Source organism: Pieris rapae, chromosome 17 (genome assembly GCF_905147795.1).
Source record: "Pieris rapae chromosome 17, ilPieRapa1.1, whole genome shotgun sequence".
NCBI lineage: Eukaryota > Metazoa > Arthropoda > Insecta > Lepidoptera > Pieridae > Pieris > Pieris rapae.
In genome coordinates this window covers 2,489,556-2,511,139 of record NC_059525.1, presented here as the reverse complement: position 1 = coordinate 2,511,139, position 21,584 = coordinate 2,489,556, and the positions used below count along the sequence as shown (strand labels likewise).

Below are 21,584 nucleotides of genomic sequence, written 5' to 3'. Positions count from 1 at the left end.
CTAATACTACTTCAGTTTAGTAATCCGGTTCGGTCCTCTCAAATCGTTCACGGTAAATTAACGTTCCGTAAAGGATTTGTACTCATCTATTGTAAGGATGTTGACAGAGGACAATTTGATTGTGTGGATCTAGCTTGGCCCTTAATTTAGTCTCTTTCAATAAATGGTCGATGTCATAAATAAGTAGTATAAAAATCCTAAGCGTTATATACTTAATATTTGTTTTTTTTAACGCAAGATGGTTAAGGCACCGAAAATCGTTTTCAGGTTTAAGGATAACTGTTTCATAATTGCTCTTTCTAAATTTAATATTGGAAAAAGAAATTATAGATTATAGATAGCTTTCCGGCGAAAAAAAACCGGAATTGGAATCGAATCCAACACCTCCTTTAACACATAAAAGGAGGTTCACCTGATGTTAAGTGATACCGCCGCCCATGGACACCCTCAAGGCCAGAGGGCTCGCGAGTGCGTTGCCGGCCATTTAAGAATTGTTCGCTCTTTTCTTGAAGGACCCTAAGTTGAATTGGTTCGGAAATACTTCAGTGGGCAGCTGGTTCCACAAAGTGGTGATGCGCCAAAAACTAAACGACCGACGTCGGTGTAATACGAATAGTATTGTGTAGTCTGCCTTGACGTCCGAAGATGAAATTGTCTGTCATTTGTTTCTTTCTATAAAGCGATGTATCAGTATAGATATATCTTTAAAATATGGTTATTTTGAACTAGTAAATTCGATTAACAAGACTATCAGGCACAATTCGTCAACAAAGCGAGGCAAATGAAATCAATAAAAAAATTTTAGGGACAAAGTTTGTAGTTGTTGCGAAGCCCAGAACTTTTCGGATGTTTACTTAAAAAGGGTTCCCAATTCAATAAAGATTGGCGAAGTCCAGTAATGTAATTCAGGCCACTTTATGCCTCAAACGGGATGAAAGCTTTTTAATAATAGATGTGCGTTTCAATTTACACTTTTTTGTCATTTGAAACACATATTGTCAGCTTTAGTACTATTTCCGCTTGTTTTCTAATCACGCCTTCATGAATCAATTTATTTTATATAAACAATTAGAAACAGCTTTATTGATCCTGGTAATGAGTGTTTCTTAAATAGAAGTACTGTTTTTAGGAAATTAGATGACTTATTAGTCTTAAGTTAGGCTTGATCGTACGTAATCTTAAATTGTCCTTTTCATGATCAACAACTTTTTATCATTAAATTCGAATAAAAACACAATAGTGTTGCCTGGAAGAGATAGATTGTTAGAGATCGCGTTAAGGACACCTGTTATAACCCCGTATATCATTATTTTTTTATTAAGTCTACAACATCACTCATATTACTAAATCTACTGATAATTTTATAAAATCTTATATCTAATATGTATGACAATACATGTAAACATAAGTTATCCTAAAAAAATACAATTAAAAACATAAACAAGATAAGATAATTACACAATAAAATAAAATTACAAAGAATGTTGGAACTTAAAATAGAGAAACAGAAAAATCATCAGCAAAAAAGCGAATTACGTACGTAGCTAGTTAGCGTACCTACAGGTTTGAGAAAGGCACCCAACAATGCTTTTTCTAAAACCGATCAGCCCATTACCGAATATATCCAGTTCCGGATAAGCTGTGTTCAATCCGTTATAGTTGCGAAGAATTCGAACAAGAGGTGCCTGAATATTTGTTGTTTGGTGCCGTATAATTTGTTATGTTGTTCTTTGAATGTAAGTTCAATAACCAAACACTACAACAACTGTTTTACATGGTTCAATCGGATGATTATTTATCACAGAATACCACGTATTAGTCATATTATCTAAATAAATCGCCAGTAGGTAAATTGTTATAATAAGGATCAAGTATGTCACTACTGAATAAACAATACTTACTGGCTGAACTGGCCACTAACGTCCGAGTTCTAATTACTAGTCGTAACTTCTACGATTTTTCTGTGGATAAATAAAATTCTTGTCAAATAAAATTCAATGGAAAGATATTCTATATGAGACGGACGCATTCTGTTAATTCTACCGCATTTTATTACCATCAAGTGTTCAGATCTGCTGAGTTAATTCACCGGACGTCAAGGCAGCAGAAAAAAAATCCCACATAGCTCCGTTTCTATAAGGAACCAGTCCCACTGAAGTAAATCCGAACCAATTCGCCTAAGGGTCCTTCATGAAAAGAGCATACTATTTAAAAAGTGGCTGGCAACGCACTTCAAGAAAAACACATACTTGCACATGCTTAACATCAGGTGAGCCTAATGCCCGTATGCCTAATGTTACTTAAAAGGAAATAAATAATAAAAATCGATGCCTTTCAACAACGAGTATTCATCTCACTCTCTTTCGGTGTTCATCTTTTAAATATTACCAGATAGATTTAATTACCGTAATTCAGGGAAACAGAACAGTTCTCGTTTATCACAACAAGGGTTAATTTAGATTTAACAATAAATTCACCCGATACAAAGTGAAAATTAATACAGGAGCAAGGGAAATGAAAATGATATTGGTTTGTAACAGTATTTCACTGTTTTAATTATTAAATATTCCTCGAAAATTACTTGATTTCTATGTAGATATCTACATTCAGAGTTATCCTTTTTGAAGTGAAAACTTCTATAGCATCGTTGTGATTCAAAAGTCGACGAAATGAAAAAGTGATAGTAAAACGAGACATACGCAGTTAAATTCAGTCTGTATTTCATCATTTTCTAAATTAAAAAAAAAACATTAAATAAGAGATTAATTTATCTTACTTAAATGATGAAATTTATCAATTTTATTTACATATCATTATATATAAAAGATTTTTGAAGTGAAAACTTCTCACTGCACTAATTTTAAGTTTATACACTGTACAAGGCCTATCTCATTTCCCCCCACGTTAAATTTAATGTATTTATGTATCTGTCTCTTTAACAATCGTTTTTCGGTTTAATTGTTAAACTTTAGTTTTTATCAAAATTAATATAGATATTATATTTAAAATCACATTCGTCTTTCCATTATCAAACCAAAATTTGAAGGTTTCACTTGTACCGCGAGTGAATTACACACATGTTTTATATTTATTATTACTTTAATAAAAAATCTAAAAGAATATAAATTTGTAACTACGAATATAATTACGAATGTACTAAACTATGCAACATTGATATGATAAAGGAAGTTGTTCGCTAGTTCGCTTATCGTTACAGTCTTAACTTTTTATACGAGGTGGCATGTGGAGATGTCACAGTAAAGTAGTTAAATCAGAGAGTTAATTGAAACTCTAGACATATCTAGACCGCCATCTTGTTTTACATTATTAATCAACACGCTGGCTTTCGGTCAGACAGATAGTTAACCGTTTTCGATGCTGCTTTATTAAAATCAAAATGCTAGCGACTTCATTAAATATCTATCTTTAATTAACTTAGACATTCAATTAACTCTCTGATTTACCTACTTTACTGCGACAGAGTAATCACGAAGTAGGACGAACGTTTTGAAGAAGCGTCAGAACATTTTTATAAATGAAAAAGAAATCGAATAATTTCCAATTTGATCCTTAAAATACTAATTCACATTTTTTTAAGTGACTGATAAGAGTGAGGGCGTGTCGGAACAAATTATCCCCTGAATTATTTTTCCTTGATATTTAAAGCAGGCAATTTGTCAATAGTCAAGATGAAGAACGCTGAAAATATGTTATTTTTATATTAATGTCTCTATTTAATATTCGAGAAAGGAAATTTGTTTTTGTACAAGTAAGATTTTATTTTATTCGCATTTTTAGAAAACGATACATATTATGATGGATAAATTAAAAAACAACATGGAAATTATAATTTTAAGCAATTAAATTATTTATGAGTCAATAAAATCTCAAATCTAAGAGTTGTTACATATATATTATATAAAAAAACATAAAACGTTATTTGCAATTACTACTATTAAAGCCACTGAACTTATATGATACCGAGTGCAATTATGAATAGAATTTCTTAAAAAATATTGTCGTATAAAATTGCATTCAATCCTTTTTGAAAATACTTATGCCAGACCTGAGAAAAGAATTGAGATCCGAAAAGTACTTTTATGGCAACAATTGATTGACCCAAATCGACGGTGTCTGTCGCGTAGATTGATCACCTACTTGTCTAAAAAAAGTATTTGAATTTTCTCCAGATACCTTTTAAAAAAGTACAACTCACTCAACATGTATTATCTGTTAGTGTTGTGTTTTTTTTTTAGTTACAGGAGGCAAACGTAAAAAGAATTAATTTTGCATCGTTTGGCTTTAAAACCTTTTGTAAATAAATAAATCAGTGGCGCTACTACAATCACAACTACAACCTTTTTAGGCCTGGGCCTCAGATGTCTGAATTGTTTCGTAATCTTTAAGGCCAGTATTAATTCCAGTGCGCGCACATTACACACTTAAAATGTTACTTTTCCTGTTTTTTTTAACTTTTTCATTCCATTTTTTTTTTGATAATTCATATTATTATTTTGTGTGTTTCTGTGTCTGTTTGTTTCATTAGTAATCAATGTTTTGTCTAGGCAAGTAGGTGATCAGTCTTCTGTGCCTGGCACAAGCCATCGACTTTTTGGATCAAGGTTTCTTCGCGATCTTTTTCTTCACCGTTCGAGGGAATATTAAATGCGCAAACATAAAGAAAGTCAATTGGCGCAAAGAACCTATGACATCAGGAATGAGATCGCACGCTGGAACCACTAGGCCACACTAGAAGACTCCATTACTCTTATGTTATTTAATACTCTTAGCAATAATAAATTCACTAAAATTCGATTTTTTTAAGTAAACCTTACTTAGGCTAGTTACGTATCCATTAAAGGTCCGCATATCGTAATATGATTTCGGGATCTATTTCCTGAGTGCAAAAATTTCAGATCAGTCATCCCTATCACATTTACTCAGTAACAGGAAGATATAGGAGAAAAGAGGGTTTTGAAATTTATGAAAAATAAAACAACTAATATTTGTATTTGAATTACGAACATTCAAATGTTTCTATGATGACGGTTTTTAAACATTGTTCAGTAATAAAGAAAATTAATAACATTACTTTAAGAAAATAATTTTATAAGAACAAAAGCTAATATAGTTCATAACTATAGATGTCAAAGGTTTAATCCTAGAATTTATACAACTGTTCGACCGAAGTTTTTATAAATATTTTGTGCTAACAGGTGAGTTACGTCTGTAATCCATACTTACTCTGTGGCATATCCCAACATTTAGTTATCTGTGACGACGCTATGTCTGACGCTTGTGCTTCGCGCTATTTACTCGTTTTATGAAATCGCTCAATTATTGGTCGGTTTCTATTTTTTATGTTTTATTACCAGTTTCCTTTACTAAACCAGTTAGGTCAACATTTTCCTCGCCTCAACCTTTCGCCAAGTCGTTTTAGCAACCATACATTGTTTACTATTTAATATTATTATTGTTTACTTATGCTTTTTTACCTATCTAATACCTAAATATGTATTTACATTGTACATTCGCCGATGTAACAAACGTTGTGACTTCCTTGATAGAAAAAATCCCCTCGGGAGTTGTGTTCTGCGATATTGCGGGCGACCGATTGTAAGGAAGTTGCATGGAACTTATCCTCCTTAAGTTATTATTTCATAAGTACTAGATTATGCTTATTTTAACTTTTGATAGCATAAATATTAAGTCATCTTATTAATAAATTAAGCTTCTTTAGCTTAGATAAAATTCCCTATAAATGGAATAAAGTAACGTTTTAAATTAATAGTGTTATTAAATTTAATATTAAATTATAATGTTTAAAGAACTTTATTTCTCATTACAAAACATAAATATTTTATTTACATGAGAAACTTAATATTAATATGTATATATTATATACGAGCGAGATACACGTCGCCATTAGCCGTAACAATTTTAGTCAGCTATGTTCATTCTAACATGCATCTTTAATGCCTTTTTGAATTTGTCAAACACTCCAATATTGCGAATTTGAGATGGTAATTGGTTAAATAATTGCACACCCTCATACCTAATAGATTTCTTCAAATAATTTGTACGCGGCTTCGGTAAGATAAGCAAACTCGCTCGACGAATTTATTATTTATTATTTATTTATTAAAAATTATTTTCTTTATAATCAAATTTAAATTTTTATTATTACTATGTATGTAAGAAAATTGTAAGTACTGTATATTTGATTGTTATAATAAACAATAATATCGTTATGGATATGAAATATAGATTAATTTATTGTTAGTATTAGAACCTAGTTTATTCATAACGTATGTAACGGACAAAACTTCAATCAAATTTCATGGACTTTGAAGATTAGAGAATGCGTTCACTAAAATAATAACAACTGAATGTGTGCGTGCAGACAACGATAACAATTCTATAACATTGTGTCAACCATTCGTGCCATAACAGTTGCTATAGGAAACCCATTTTACTTGAAACTGGCATAAACAATATCCATAAAACATATTTTTTAAACCCCTAATAAACATGGTCCCATTATAAATTAAACGTAACATGAATATGAAAATTTTTAAATTTCATTTCTCTATGGAAATATTGATTCAATCATTACATTTACACGTCGATTAGGCGAAGCTTGTAACACCAAGGAGATTTGACTACTTATGCTTTGAGCCGCGCCATGGCTATAGTCTTTGACCAATAATAATTTCACTTATCTGTGGCCGCGCACACGTTTGACGTTTACTTTGCGAGTGATGATACAAATATGATAATTTATACCATTCATTTTGCAAACGAGATTTTCACATATTCTAAAAACACGGCGTAATAGTATAAAACTACGTTGTATATTTTAATCCCGCACTTTAAAACATTGGTATGCAACAGCTGGGCGTACATGAAAATCGTTTTAAAAGCTAAAGCTTTTCATGTGATGAAATCGCATCCGGGTTAACCTTTTCACTTTTATTGCACCAGCATTACGAATCCTGGATCTAATCAATGTTCAGGATTTTTGCTGTAAGTTTTTTTATTGAAATCTCCGAGCATTTAGTGGTAACATTTTAAGTTCGATTTTCTACTTCGAACAAGGCGCTGTTGCGTCTATACGTATAGATACATTTTCAAAGTATTCAGTTTAAACTAAACAATAATTGCTATTGTTATAGTAACTACGAGCAACAGCCAAGAATATTTTATTCAAAGTTGGTTTACAATTCCAAACAATACATTGTAAATGTATTTTAAAGTCGTTAATTAATCGGACATTAAATTTGCTGAATTGCACGGTTCTTTGAAATATAGTTCCGGCCTGTTCTGACTTCGCCCGGCTAGTCATATATTTTGTAGATAATATAATATTCAAGTATTCTAATTAAAAAATGAAACCCTAGTTTATAATAATAATATAGGAGCAGAATGGCCTAGTGACTTCGGCGTGCGTCTGTAATCCCCGAGTTACACCAATGGACTTTTTATGTGGGCATTTAATACTCGCTTCTACGGTGCAGAAATCATCGTGAGGAAACCGGCAGGCCTTACACACAAATTGTCAATGGTGTGTGTCAGACATACAAAAAAATTTAAAGGTCAGGTTAGCGCCTGTGTTTTTTAATAATAAATAGAAATCAATCTAGGAAAAGATCTTGACTACTAATGGTTCATATTAGCCCGAGTCTTGATTTCCAATAAAATGTTGCCTTCTTCAACTTCGATGAATTGCCCTTTTTTATTACATTAAAGGCTGTTCTTTGATCTTATTAAACGCCAAAGATATTTTGAAATTAAATCTGTTTCAGGGCTAATATAGCATCCGTACGGATATTTTCGAAACTTCACCAGTAGTAATAATATAAAATACTTAAATTTAAATAACGAATTTTTATCGAATCTTTCCGATAGGGAGTGAAATCTTTAGTTCAATTTTCGTTTAACTAATTATTGATTGTTGTAAAAATAAACTTAGAAAAAAATTTTGGATATTTTTCATAGGTTTTATAGTATTTTCAGTAAAAAAATTGGCTAAGCTGTAAAATCAATCAATTGTAGTCCGTTCCGAAATAATAACATACTTACTCGGCTTGCTTTGAAGTCAAGCTAAGATCTCAGCGTAAAAGCCATCAAACGCCGTCACCAACAGATACCAAAATTAACGAAACTCATTTCATAACTCCAAAACGCGTTTAATAAGTTTCCTTTATAAACGAATTAAACTTCCCAAACATCTGACATATTTACTATTCAAGAAAGTGAAGGTAACGCTTATCTTTAGGTTATCATCTCAATGTAATTTATCGCTTTTAACTTTGAAAACGATCCCGAATTCAGTTTAGATAACATTTGCATGACGAAGATAAACGACTTTTGAAGATTTCAAAGAATGTAACAAGTCAATATTTTTATTTTCCGTTTTTTTGTCGTGAGCAGTGATGGCCTTGGCAGTGGCATACGACTCGCTTTACACCAACAGACTTTCTTTCAATTTGCGCAGTTAACATTGGCTCAAACGGTGAAAGAAAACATCGTAACGAAATCGGCTTGAATTAGACCCAAAAAGTCGACAGCGTGTGTCAAGAGGCTAATCACCATCTTCCATATTAGATTAATAAAAGATTTAAAAAAAAAAAAATTGACATACAGTATATCTATGTAAAAAAAATTCCTCCATAATTTTCAAATGATTTCTGGGACTACAGAGTATAACAAGAACTGGTGCATGACTGACATATTTGCGTGCACATCCAAGCCTAATACATAAATGGCATATCTTAATAGAGTAAGCGAGTGATAAAAGTAGAACGTGACCAAGTCGTCCAAGAGAATATTATTTTTCCGAACTAATGACCGCTACGCAGCGTAGAGCAGGCTACGATATTGTAGCAGTTTTAGCTTAGGTAAAAAGAACTTTAATACAAAATGGCGGCTGTGCCGCGGGCACGCACACACCCAAAGAAGCACTACCGCGTGCATCGGGCACAGTTGCACACGTGATGCGGCTAAAAATAGTCTTAAAAATATAGCTAAAGTTTTATTAAAACGGTTTATGTTGTTAAATAAAGTTTATTTATATATCACAAAAAACCTAAAATGTTGACTATAGCTAACTTCAGGGTGTCGCATCGTAACAATTTACTCACATCATTTTTTCCTAACGCGCCAAAAGTAGTATAACTTCAAAATAACTTTAGTTAGTTTGTTTCAGTTTAACAAATTACCTATAAACCTTGTAACATTAACAATTAAAAATCCTCTCATTTTCTACTACTTATTTTAATTCTATGATCGAAGATCTTAATAATGAAATGTTAAATGTTGTCTTTTGAAATGTTCCGTAATCCCCACATCTCCGTAGAATAATAATCAGGGCTTTGCTAAGTTACATCCTACTTTAAATTCTAAAGTTTGAGACTTAGTTGATGGCTCCGACTAATTCATGTCAAGTGTTCATAACTCGCAATTTGAATAAGTGATCACAGTATTGATAAGTATCACATAAACGCAATTAACGTTTAGCATTAAACACATAAGCGTTTATATGTTTAATTTCAACACACACAGTATTTACAATATTCTGGACCTACATAGTAATAATCAAATATAAAATTAGAATGAAATTAAAAAGTTTAGACTCTGTGGCAGTGTGTTTTTAATACTGGGTGGGTTACACGTATTTTTACCTCGTATTGTACCTATTCGTTGAGTTAGGAAAAAAATTGGATATTTTTCATAGGTTTTATAGTATTTTCAGTAAAAAAAATTGGCTAAGCTGTAAAATCAATCAATTGTAGTCCGTTCCGAAATAATAACATACTTACTCGGCTTGCTTTGAAGTCAAGCTAAGATCTCAGCGTAAAAGCCATCAAACGCCGTCACCAACAGATACCAAAATTAACGAAACTCATTTCATAAGAAAGCAGTGTTGGACGCCGATGACTTCGAAATTACGCGTCGTTTTTCATAAAGCAATGACTTTTACCTTGTAATAACCAAATGCATAAAAATGTAATTAGTTCGAAAGATTTTGTAGGGAAGTCGTGATGACTTTGAATTATAGACAGGTTCGAATTAACGACAGTCGTCTGTACTACCCAGGCGTTTTTTTTTATAGAACAGGGCAAACGGGCAGGAGGCTCACCTAATGCGTAGTTATTAGGCGTAGGTACTTAACTTAAAACTTTAGTTGCTGCCTGAACCACACGGCCCAAGATTCTCTACTACTATTGTTTTTGATTGTTATTCTCGTCTTCAGTCTTACAATCAGTCACCAGTTTTAAGCATCTAATGAAACCAAGACGCTAAAAGACGCAAGGCAAACGCCAAAGAATCGCTTCACTTATAATATGCGATTTAAGAATAGCAACCATTTTGTAACCCTTTTTGTGTATAATATAATAGTAAAAATATTTTCTAAATACCAATTCATCTATTGACCACTATTTAATTAGCAGCTAAGCATTTACGTGCGTTTGTGCCCCAGCTGTCATTGTTCTTTTTTATATGTGTTAATATATTTCCTTTCAACAATACATTTCTTATATTATTTTAATAATGAACAAAATATGGAAAATTGTCTGAATGACAAACGAACAAGACAAATTGTACGGAATTCCCTTTAAAAAGTTTTGAATTGTACTCGTGAACAATTGTTCAACTCACGAATTTCCCTGCACTCGTCCGGTAAATAATGGAAATGGATCGTAACATTTTTTGGACGAAAATTTATTGAAGATACTTCAGCTGATAAATCTTTCAAGTGCATGTATGCATGAATGTAGCGAGTAATTTAATTTGCCTGGATGCAATTCAACTACATATTTAAATTTCGAAGCTGGATTGGAGGATACAATAATCAAATATTTCATAGTATCTAAATGACAAAGAAAATAACAAAGTTTTCCCATTACTATGTTTTGTATGTAAATTATTTAAACTTTTTCTCTTGTTTACAGATAATCGTAACGGGAACAACAACAACTATATTGTAAGTAGTAAAAAACAATTACGACATTTTCTATGAAATAACGATCATATTTAAATATTTTAACATTCGTTGTAACAATCTATTATGTCAACGTTTCTGTGACTAAGTTGATCACATATTTAATACAATAAAAGATGATCATTTTCGGTTTGAATCTCTGAACCTATTATTTTTAGAGCACCCGAAGACCAAAGTCTTGTACCAAAATTATTGCCACCATTACTCTGAGCGTTTGTTCTTGTACGTATGCAGAATTACATCTTAACTTCATACTATTTAAACTAAGGCATTAGTTCTATCGCAAATTAGGTGCATTGAAGGAAATAAATATTTTGTTTTTAAGCGTTAGATTATTAGAACTTAGATAACTACTTTTACGAATAGTAAAAGTAGAGTAGTAGAATGTTTATTTGGTAAAAAACAAATTTTGTAGCGTATATGCACTATTTAAATGGGGCAAAAGTTTAAGACGTAAAAAAAGCACACAGGGGCCTATTTTACATCAAAGCCTGACCTCACTTATTTTGTGCAATCGCCCGAAGCACCTAGAGTTACCTAGAAATACCTGAAAAGAACTTTATTAGAAAACTTTGAAACACTCCTACATCTCAACGAGTTGTTACAATATTCATGAACTCAAGGATTATTGCATGAAACTTGCACCGCGTACGTTTCATTCATTACATTCCATTCTTCCAGTATCCTGCTATTAAAAATTCAGGTGAAATTCATTTTAAAACGTATTTTGCTCTCATATGAGACACAGGAATTATAATATTTGCAAAGTTTTAATATTGTAAAATCTTATTTATAGTATAACGTTTATTAGAAATTGTAACAATCAAACTGTTATATAATATATAATATTAACATAGTTATAAAAAAAAAAAATCAAAAGAAAATTTAAAAAACTTTAAAAAACGGTTGTCTGTAAAGTCGGTTTATTACTGACATCATAAGAAAATACATGCCTGGTTCCATTTTTCAAAAGAAATTTTTTATTCTTATTTGTTTGATAGATATTTTGAATGGATATATATATATATATATATATATATATATATATATATATAGGGAATAAATGGAAATCACAATTTAATTGATCAAGTTACATTCATTTGTACACATAAATACAATTGTTTCAATTAACGAACAAACGCTGCCGAACGCAGCCGACTTTGCCTCTTTGTCGCTCGTTCCGCGCTCTCGCTTGCACTTCAAGCCTTAAATTGAACACGAAAGTAACGCCACATGCGTCATAAGCGAGGTAACGCCGCATGCATCATGTTTTTTCGTGCGTGTAGCCGGGTTCATCGAAGTATAAGACGTTATCACGTCTATATCAAGTGAAAGCTTCGTCCCTGCAACAGTGTGCCATTAATGACGTTTCCTCGATGTATTATTTTACGATTTAAACTTATTCGTTGAGCGAGGAAATCACCAGCTCTGGTGTCACCGGTATCTTCTACCAGGCGCCAACTTAAATATTTAATTAGCTCCTGTGCCCTGTGCACTCGTGTGATCGCCACGGCCCCAGAGTTAATAATTATGTGTTTGGATTGACTTTTATTCGATGTTAACATATTAGATGAATGATCCTAAGCACTAACCATAATATTTTAAAATACCTGTAATTACACAAGTATAACGTATCTTATTGTTTGTTTCTTCTTTTTTCCATTTATTTACAAATAAGAATTAATTATTTGATATACTCGCCATCTATTGTGTAATTATGTTTTACAAATAATTACAAAAATGGTTTTTTCCAAGTTTATTAATACAGTTTTTGTACGTGCGAGAATCTAATATATATACCAGTATACAATTGTTTTATATCTATTAAAATATAGCATAAAACGTACAATCGCATCGCATAGGGATGATAAATATTAGTATGGTAATTATGAAATGGCTGTTAATAGCACCATTAGGAGAACATCCGAATCCAGATATTTAAGTATTATTGCGTTATTATTAATCGCTTTATGTGATACATTTTAATTGTGAAGGAATTTATGTCGTACATAAATGTCATGTTAAACGGGTGCCATAATTCTGTTAATAGTAAACTTTCCTAGCGGCCAGTTTAGCTTCTCACTTTGTTCAATCTTCAATAGCAAATTGCAAACCATAAATTACAGGTTCAAATCCCGGGTAAAAGGAAAGCCTTCGTCTTCGATGATGAAACTCAGCCGTAGTTATTAAGCCTAACCACTCTGAACACTCAATGGTAAATGCGGTAGAAGATGCACAGCCATTACTCTTATAAAAATAATACAGCGTACGTAAAAATAAAAGCGAGAAAGTAGGCTAAGATCTAGCCCATGCCGAAGTTTTCAATGTCACGGCTTTGTGTTCTATAGCCAAACACAAAGACATACGGGTCAGTTAAAAGCCAACATCGACCTTTTGTTGGGCATTAGTATCTTTGTATGACAATAGTTTCACTTGAAGTATATACAGTATTTACAGTGGCATTTCTTTATGAATACAACTCACTATTTTTATTTCGAGAAAAAATGAATAAATCAGTGGCGCTACAACCTTTTTAGATCAAGGCCTCAGATTTCTATATATGTTTTATCATTTGTCAATGTAATAGGCAACTGATCAGCCTGACAAACCAGTTTCCTCACAATGTTTTCCTTCACCTTTACAGCAAGTTGTTAAATGCGCACATAGAAAGGGAATCCATTGTTGCACAGGCAGGGATCGAACCTACGACCTGACATGGAGTCACACGGCATGAAGCCACTAGGCCAACACTGCTCTTTTGCAATTAGCATAAATAATCCTTAGGCGGATAAAGACTTTCGACTAGACTTATAAAAGAATCGCTTATGGACCATTAATACATTTATGGAAAGAAATTAATGTATATAGCTAATTTGACCTAGTTCATTTGCTTTCAAGTCGTATTTGTTTGTGGTTTTATAATGTTTTTATGAATAGTATGTCACGTTTATTATTCTTGCGATACAGTATATGCTACTTTTGGAAAAATGTTATTCTATTAATGATTATTTGAGTGAAACAATAATATAAATTGGATAATATTTTAATATACTCTAACAAAGTGGTGATGAATAAAATAATATAAAAAATCATAATTTTATATGTGCCATTATGTGTGGAATATGCAAAGTTCCCAACTACAATAACCAAAACTATATTCTTAGAAATAAACAAATTATTATTACATTTACCAAGCGAAGGAGCCAAACGTTTTAAGTTTTTGTATTTGTGTGCGCGTAGTTCAAATTATATTGGCTGCTAAGCTAATTAATATTGCAAAACAAATTTTATGAGTTTTTTTCCCTGAATGACCGGCAACGTACACGGTAAAAATGGGTATTCAAGAATGTAATAACTGTCCTTTTTGTGCGTTTTAGGATTATTTGCATTTTGGTATTCTATAAAAAATAAAAGGGTTTTAACTTAACATTATCCATAATTAACTCACAATTATTCCCGTGCCAAACCCTTACAAGTATTTCGCTGATTTCAGTTGAAATAGCAAGGGTTCTAAATCAAATGTGCTTTTGTTCTCGCTTGATCTAAATCGCTCCGAACAGAATGTGGGAGGAACGTTGCATTGCAAATAGGAGATTATTTAAATTACGATTCTAGTCGGTACTTACTGGCTTAGTTTGGCCACTAAAAGAAAAAAGCAAAGGCGGTTTATTTCGCTTTATAATCGATATCATTTTGAGTAAAGAACTGTGTGGTTTATAAACCGTAGAAAGATTCAGGGCGTCTAACTTATTATTGAATACACTCTGTATTCAGTATACCAACACGTTGAGGTTGCTAGGATTGCGGAAGTTCTTCCAGTGCGTCAAGTTTGTTTATCGAGACGAGACGGTTTTAATGCCGTCCGTCATTCGGAAAAGGGTTATCACCAATTATATCCTGACTGCGATGATTATAAAAAAACACTTAACTAAAACTTTAAACATATTTTAAACCTCTTTAAGTTTATTTTAAAACGTTAGTATGTTATCTATGCCCCTTTTAAAGTAAACAAAAAAAAATCTAGGATTATTGTTTTGTATACTAACTAATACTTATATAACAACAAAAACGAACTGTAACTAAAAAATTATCTGAAATAAAGAAATGATGGGCAATCTCAAAATCCCATTACTTTTTCTTTGTTAATTATTCCTTGAAATAAAGTTAATAAAGACGACATTATAATTCACGATAAGATATTAAACAAACAATCTTGATAATCATTTAGTTTATAATTCAAACATCTTAGATTTTCTAGATATGTATTTAAGTTTGAGCACAATGTACTGAAACCGTTATCTCAAGTACGTCTGATGAAGAGCTTCAATCCCAATCCATTGGGATTTTATTTTAATTGAAAAGTTATTAACAGAGGCATTACGAGTCGTTCAATTATAAATTAGCTACTTAAGTCATAAATACCATATAACCAGAAGCAAACTATTGTTCCGTAAGTAATCGAATATTAAATTTCGTAATTTAATCAATTTAAATATATAATAAAAGAAATTTCTGACAAAAAGTCAAATGTCCTATTATTTAATTGGAAAACATATTTCTAAGTTAGAAATCAAACACTTAAGTACATATTTGTTCGTTTCAGCCTGTTGACGTTCACTGCTAGACATAGGCCGCTTCCCTAAGGTCGAACGAACGAAAAGTGCATAGTGACGACTAGAACACACGATGATATCAACTAAACTCGCTTAGTATATAATTATAGGACTTTTAGAGAATTAGTTTAGTCAAAATAATTTAAACATATTGTACATATATTCATTCTAATATACCTAATAACTTTTTAGAACTAATAAGGTTCCGAAGATACTGGCAGCGTTCCCCCTTTGAATAGCTAGACTAATTCTTTGTGCGAGGTGAGCTGCCAGCTCTTCGTTCTCCTGTGATGTGGACTAATCTTAGTATATTGGTTGTCGGTATACCTATGACAGAATATTTGTAGAACGAATCTTTGTACCGTTAGTAGATGTTCAGCTGTACAGCATTTATCTGAATTTAAACTTGGAAGTTGTGACTACATGCCAAACGTGTCACCCACATTAGCTAATGTAGGTGCATCCGTTTGAACCCGGTTTCAACCGCATTTTACAAAGGTTTAATATGAGACGAGCAAAGGCGCCTCAAAGCACAAAGAAAGACGGCTTACGCTGGCGGTAAACCTCGTTACTCGCATAATATCATTGAAAATTTAAATATAGAACTGGAAAGTTTGCTTTGGAAATTTTTCCTTGAAAACTTCAAACTTCAGGCCGTTCTGCTTTTAAAACCAAAAACAAAATCAAAAACAATTGCTTTTGTTAACAGAATAGGTTCTGAATTTGCGTCAATAATTTGCTGAAAATATCCTTCCAATTGCTCTAATATGCCTTGTAGGTGGCAAAATTTTCTTACTTAGTTCTAGTTTAAGGGTTTAAAAAAGGATATCTTTATACTTCTATAACTAATTTTTCACTAACTAGGTATTAAAACACCGACCTAAACAAGACCTGTAGAGATAAGTATTATCCCGTCAAATACTATTTAATACTAATAAATTAACTAAGCCCGGACATACAATGACCAATAATGAAGCCTTGACTGGTTTGAACTATCGCGGAATATAATTAAAAGAAGCAATAAGAACATCCATAGCATTAAATCATCATCTGAGCACACTCCACATACACACTCCCACGTACATACCCACACTTTTACACCATCTCACACCATAGCCGAATCAAGTATGTGGTATATAATACTTAACTGTATTGAACATTTTTTACAGATTTAATTTTTTTATAGAGATTTATTTCATCTTTGGCTATGTCTTTAGTATAATTGTTTTTATAAATCAATATATCAGCTATTAAAAATACGAAATAAATATATTTATCTTTCAAAACCGATACGTAAAATATCTCAATATTGATTAGGCTAATGAGTCGCGAACCAAACTGATTTTTTAAAATAATGTCAATTAAAATCTAAAGAAATAATTGTAATTCAGAATTATATGAACCTAAAAAGAATGCAGAAATAAACTCTCCGCAAAATATACTGTCTTTTGTTATTTTTACAGAGCAACAACTCTTATTACGTAGAAGCTTACGTGAAACCAATTGGAACAATATATTATATTGTATGCGGTTTCAATTGCATTCTCAATAAATATTGATGCTACGTGGCTTTGTACTAGCTTTCTAGTAGCCCCTGGTCAGTGATTTAGTAGAAAATGTACTGTATTTGTTAACAGTTTAGACGAATTACACTAGAATTACATCAATATAATAAAGTTTTCATTTTAACATGTTTTAAAGGGATAGAATCTTCCAGTCCATATGAGGAGATCAAACTAAGAAGTTAACGATTCTGAATTCTTTCCAGAACTGCACAATTTCTGTTGATTAGTGCAGGCTTAGTGTTACTCTAGTATGTCAAAAGATCTTGGATTGACATCAGGAATCTTACTTAATGCTAAATCTCTGTTTACTTCTGTCAACCACGACCGCTCCGTGAAATAGATGATGCACTCGGAAATACCTATCTTCCATTATAAAGAAGAGTAGAAGAAAGAAAGAAATCTGAGGCTAGACCAAGACAAGACCCTAGACTAGAACTAGCGCTGTCTGTCTTAAAATTCTTACTGGCGGATTATTTTTCTCCAAGGCTCAAACTTTATATAGAGATACTAATGCTCTTGGTCAAATATTAAAATACCCGAGATTTTCATTGATATTCATGAACGAACGAACCGTGAAAAGTAATATCGAATTATGCCAAAAAATGACAATTCTCATCTCGCTCGTACTTGAGAAGTATACTCATTTTTATGAATATCTATGGCTTACAATAATATTGATTTTATTGAATTATTCATAGAGTTTCTTGTGCGTAAAAATAATATGAGTTTTCGTACTTTGTGTGGTTATTGACACAAAATGGAAATTCGTTTGAGCACTTTTTATGAGATATGAGACAAACGAGCAACCAATTTCACATCTTCTACCGCGGACAGTGTTTAGAGATGTTCGGATAATTACCTGCAGCTGAGTTTCATCATCGGACGCTGATGAGGCTGACGCTGAGAATACGAATACGAATCCGTCGTTCCATCATTGAACGTTTTTAGTCAGTTTTTGCTAAGCCCCACCACTATTTAAACTCTCTTCCCACTGAAGTATTTCTCAATCAATTCGACTTAGGGTCCCTCAAGAGTGTACTAATACTGAAAAGTCGGCAACGCAAGCCCTTTGGCATTGAGAGTGTCCTACCCGTTTGCCGAGTCTTTTTGTAAAAAAACTCGGATATCTTAGAATTAAGTACTTACTGGCACTCTTGGACACTCGCAACATCAGCAGGCATGCAAGTGCGTTGCCGGCCGTTAAGGTACGTACGCTCGGAAAGCCACGGCCACACACGCTTTATAAAACCAGTCACACTAGTGACAGCCCTGAAACAGCTTCTAAAAACAGCATTAAAAGGGCTGTCTGTCGTCCCAAGGTTAAAGAGATGTTTATTAAGAAGACTGAAATTGTGCCTATGGTAATGCGATAAACAAGAGACCACCTCAACGTTTCATTCAAGTATGTATTTAGTTATTTACTATCTGTTAGCTAACCCACGGTTAATATATATTTAAAAACAAGGATATATTAACGCTCAATATTTTTTTTTTAATAATTTTTATTCCGATTTCAAATATAGACCCAGTAAGATACTTTTAAACTTATCAAGTTTATTACATACATATGAAATATATTCAAAGGAACACTCTACAAATTTGGGAAATCGTTACATTTCAAACTCTCCCGTGTGAGCATGTTAAGTTGAATTCAATGTGGAATTAGGTCTATGCAAATCACATGCCACAGCTATATGTGTACTTGTGAATTTCACTAGAAATCGATTAGAGAATTAACTGAAACGGGTAGATAGGTTTTGTAACGTTTTTAGTTTGCTGTACACAACCAACATAATTATTGTTTTATCGTGAAACTGCTTTGGTAGTAACTAGGTATTATGTAATTGCTTCTTAATTGCGTGAAATATCTTAGGTATAATTCGTCATTATTGTATCGGGCTGTGGCCTTTGTCTGTTTTAATTTGTGTGTAAGATAAATAAATAACAATAATGTACGGTAAACAATCAAAAAAGAAAAAATCTTAGCTATAAGAAGCGGATTTATTTATTTATTTATTTATTGGGAAACCTAACAGATACATCCTTATAATAAAAACAAAGTCAAAAATAAAACACAATACAAACACAGTGGATGCATCCACAACAGGTTACACTTATACAACCATAAAAATAATACATGACAACAACACAACACCACACATAATAATAGTATACAGTTAAGACATTAAGAGCTGCTTTATTTTATTCTTAAAGAAAGCAGTAGTGGAGTGCGAAAAAGGGTCAATGTTTTTGATTGAATCTAGAGAAGAACACATCCTGTGAAGAGGCTCGCGGAACCCAATGTTGGTTCTGGGAGTCTGAAAATTAAAAGTTCTATGTAAGCGTAGAGACCTGGCAGGAACATTAAATGGTATGAGTTCAAGAAGATCTGAACAACTTATTTCATTTACGCATATTTTTCTCACTGTGACACAATCTATTAGATTACGCCTAGTACTCAGAGAAGGTAATTTATATTTTTTTAAAAGTTCCTTGTAATTAGCCCTACCACTATTCATCCGATAATTTAAAATGCGTAAAAATTTCTTTTGTACAGCCTCCAGTTGTGCGACATATATAGCGTAATGCGGATTCCAGATGGGACAGGCGTACTCCAACTGGGATTGCACGAGCGTCTTATAAAGGTGGATGTATGTGGTTTTGTCTTTGCAGGGTCTGGTGACTCGTGTTATGAAACCTAACATGCGGTAGGCTTTATTAATAATTAAGCCTATGTGCTTATCTAGGGTTAATTTGGAGTCAAAAAGGACACCAAGATCCCTTACAGACCGCACACGTTCGAGGGCATGGTATCCAAGTGTGAAGTTGGCGGTGATTGTGTTATGTGTTTTTCTTGTAAACACGATATGCTGACACTTACTATACTTCAAGAATAATTTGTTTATTTGGCAGTAGTCATTAAGCCTATCGAGATCCTCCTGGATAAGTTTCACGTCAGAAAGTGTAACTACCTTTCTGTATAACTTTAAATCGTCTGCGTAGAGCAATTAATTGTAGTGTAAGAAACATTTGGATATGTCATTAATATATAAGGAAAAGAGCAACGGCCCAAGAATGGAGCCCTGGGGGACGCCGGATGTCACTACTATTTGAGAAGAAGTAAACTCATTTATAACCACCGATTGAACACGATTATGTAGATATGCTGTAAACCATCTTAAAAGATTGCCCTTAATACCATTAAAAGACAGCTTTTGTAAAAGCATCATATGGTCAACTTTATCAAATGCCTTCTGAAAGTCTGTGTAGATTGTGTCTGGTGGTTATTATCTAAACCGTTAAAAATATAATTACTGAAAACAAGGAGGTTTGAGAGAGTAGATTTACCAGCTGCGAATCCGTGCTGTTGGTCTATAATAACATGCCTTAGACTGGAATAAATGCGTGATTCAAATCATTAGCAAAATTTAAATTCACGTTCTCATGTTTTGAAGAAATTCCACTAGTTGGGTTACAATGTCTGTATTTATAGTATATTATAAATAATGAAGTGATTTTAAAATATAAATACCTTTTACCTTTTTAAACCGCTTCCGTTTTTTTGTTATTGTATAAAGTTCCAGAAGTTGAAATAAAATATGTTGTTTCTAAAATTATATGAATAGAATTAATATTAATGAAACACGTCACAAATTTTTCTTTTAATAATAAATCTATTTTGCCTACAAATACGGCGCTAAATAATTAATTCAGGCCAATAAATTTATTAATTTATGCAAATTTTATATTGAAACCCGATTATACAAACAAAAATTAATTTACCGGTTTTGATTTGGCTTTTGTGGAACTTTTATATTACCTATAGGCTATTGTTTTTAAGGTACAATCTAGTCTTAACTAATGTTGAAAATTCGCCATACAAAAATATCGGGTTTTACAGATCTAGTCTTTATTTCATCTCAAATACGTTGTTCATATAGATGTAGACGAAGGAAGGTACTAACCTGGAAGAAATCTATTTCCATCCTGCCTAAATTGACATACGATACTTTTTTGTCACCTTTTAATGCAAGCTTAAAAAATAAAGGACCAATATACCTATGTAGCGTATCATAGATACGCATTAAAAATGTACATACTATATTGTGTATTTTCCATAAGATTTTGATGTATGTGGCAACATAAATACAGGAAACTAAGAAAAGAAGAAAACACACGTCACTCAGAACAGACTTATAATATGAGTGAGCATGTATTTTGTTCCTTGAGCGTTTCTATAATAATATATATTAATTACTGTTGTTTGCGAAGAAATATACCAATTTAACAAAAATAAAAAATGGGTTGAGATTTATAACAACATAGAACATCACATACCTAGTACTACATATTCTAATGTTCAAAAGCAATATTTCTTTTTAAAGATTTCTTGGCCTGGTT

The 21,584-nt window shown here is 32.3% G+C and overlaps 1 protein-coding gene across 1 annotated transcript in view; it reads left to right on the top strand.

Moving 5' to 3' along the window:
* The window catches only part of LOC111001238 (CD151 antigen), a 160,760-nt gene that overhangs the window by 116,617 nt on the left and 22,559 nt on the right, over positions 1-21,584 (top strand). Inside the window, exon 4 of the mRNA XM_045631995.1 lies at positions 10,956-10,987. The gene's annotated coding sequence lies outside the window, so the exon portion shown is untranslated. The remainder of the gene's footprint in view (positions 1-10,955; positions 10,988-21,584) is intronic.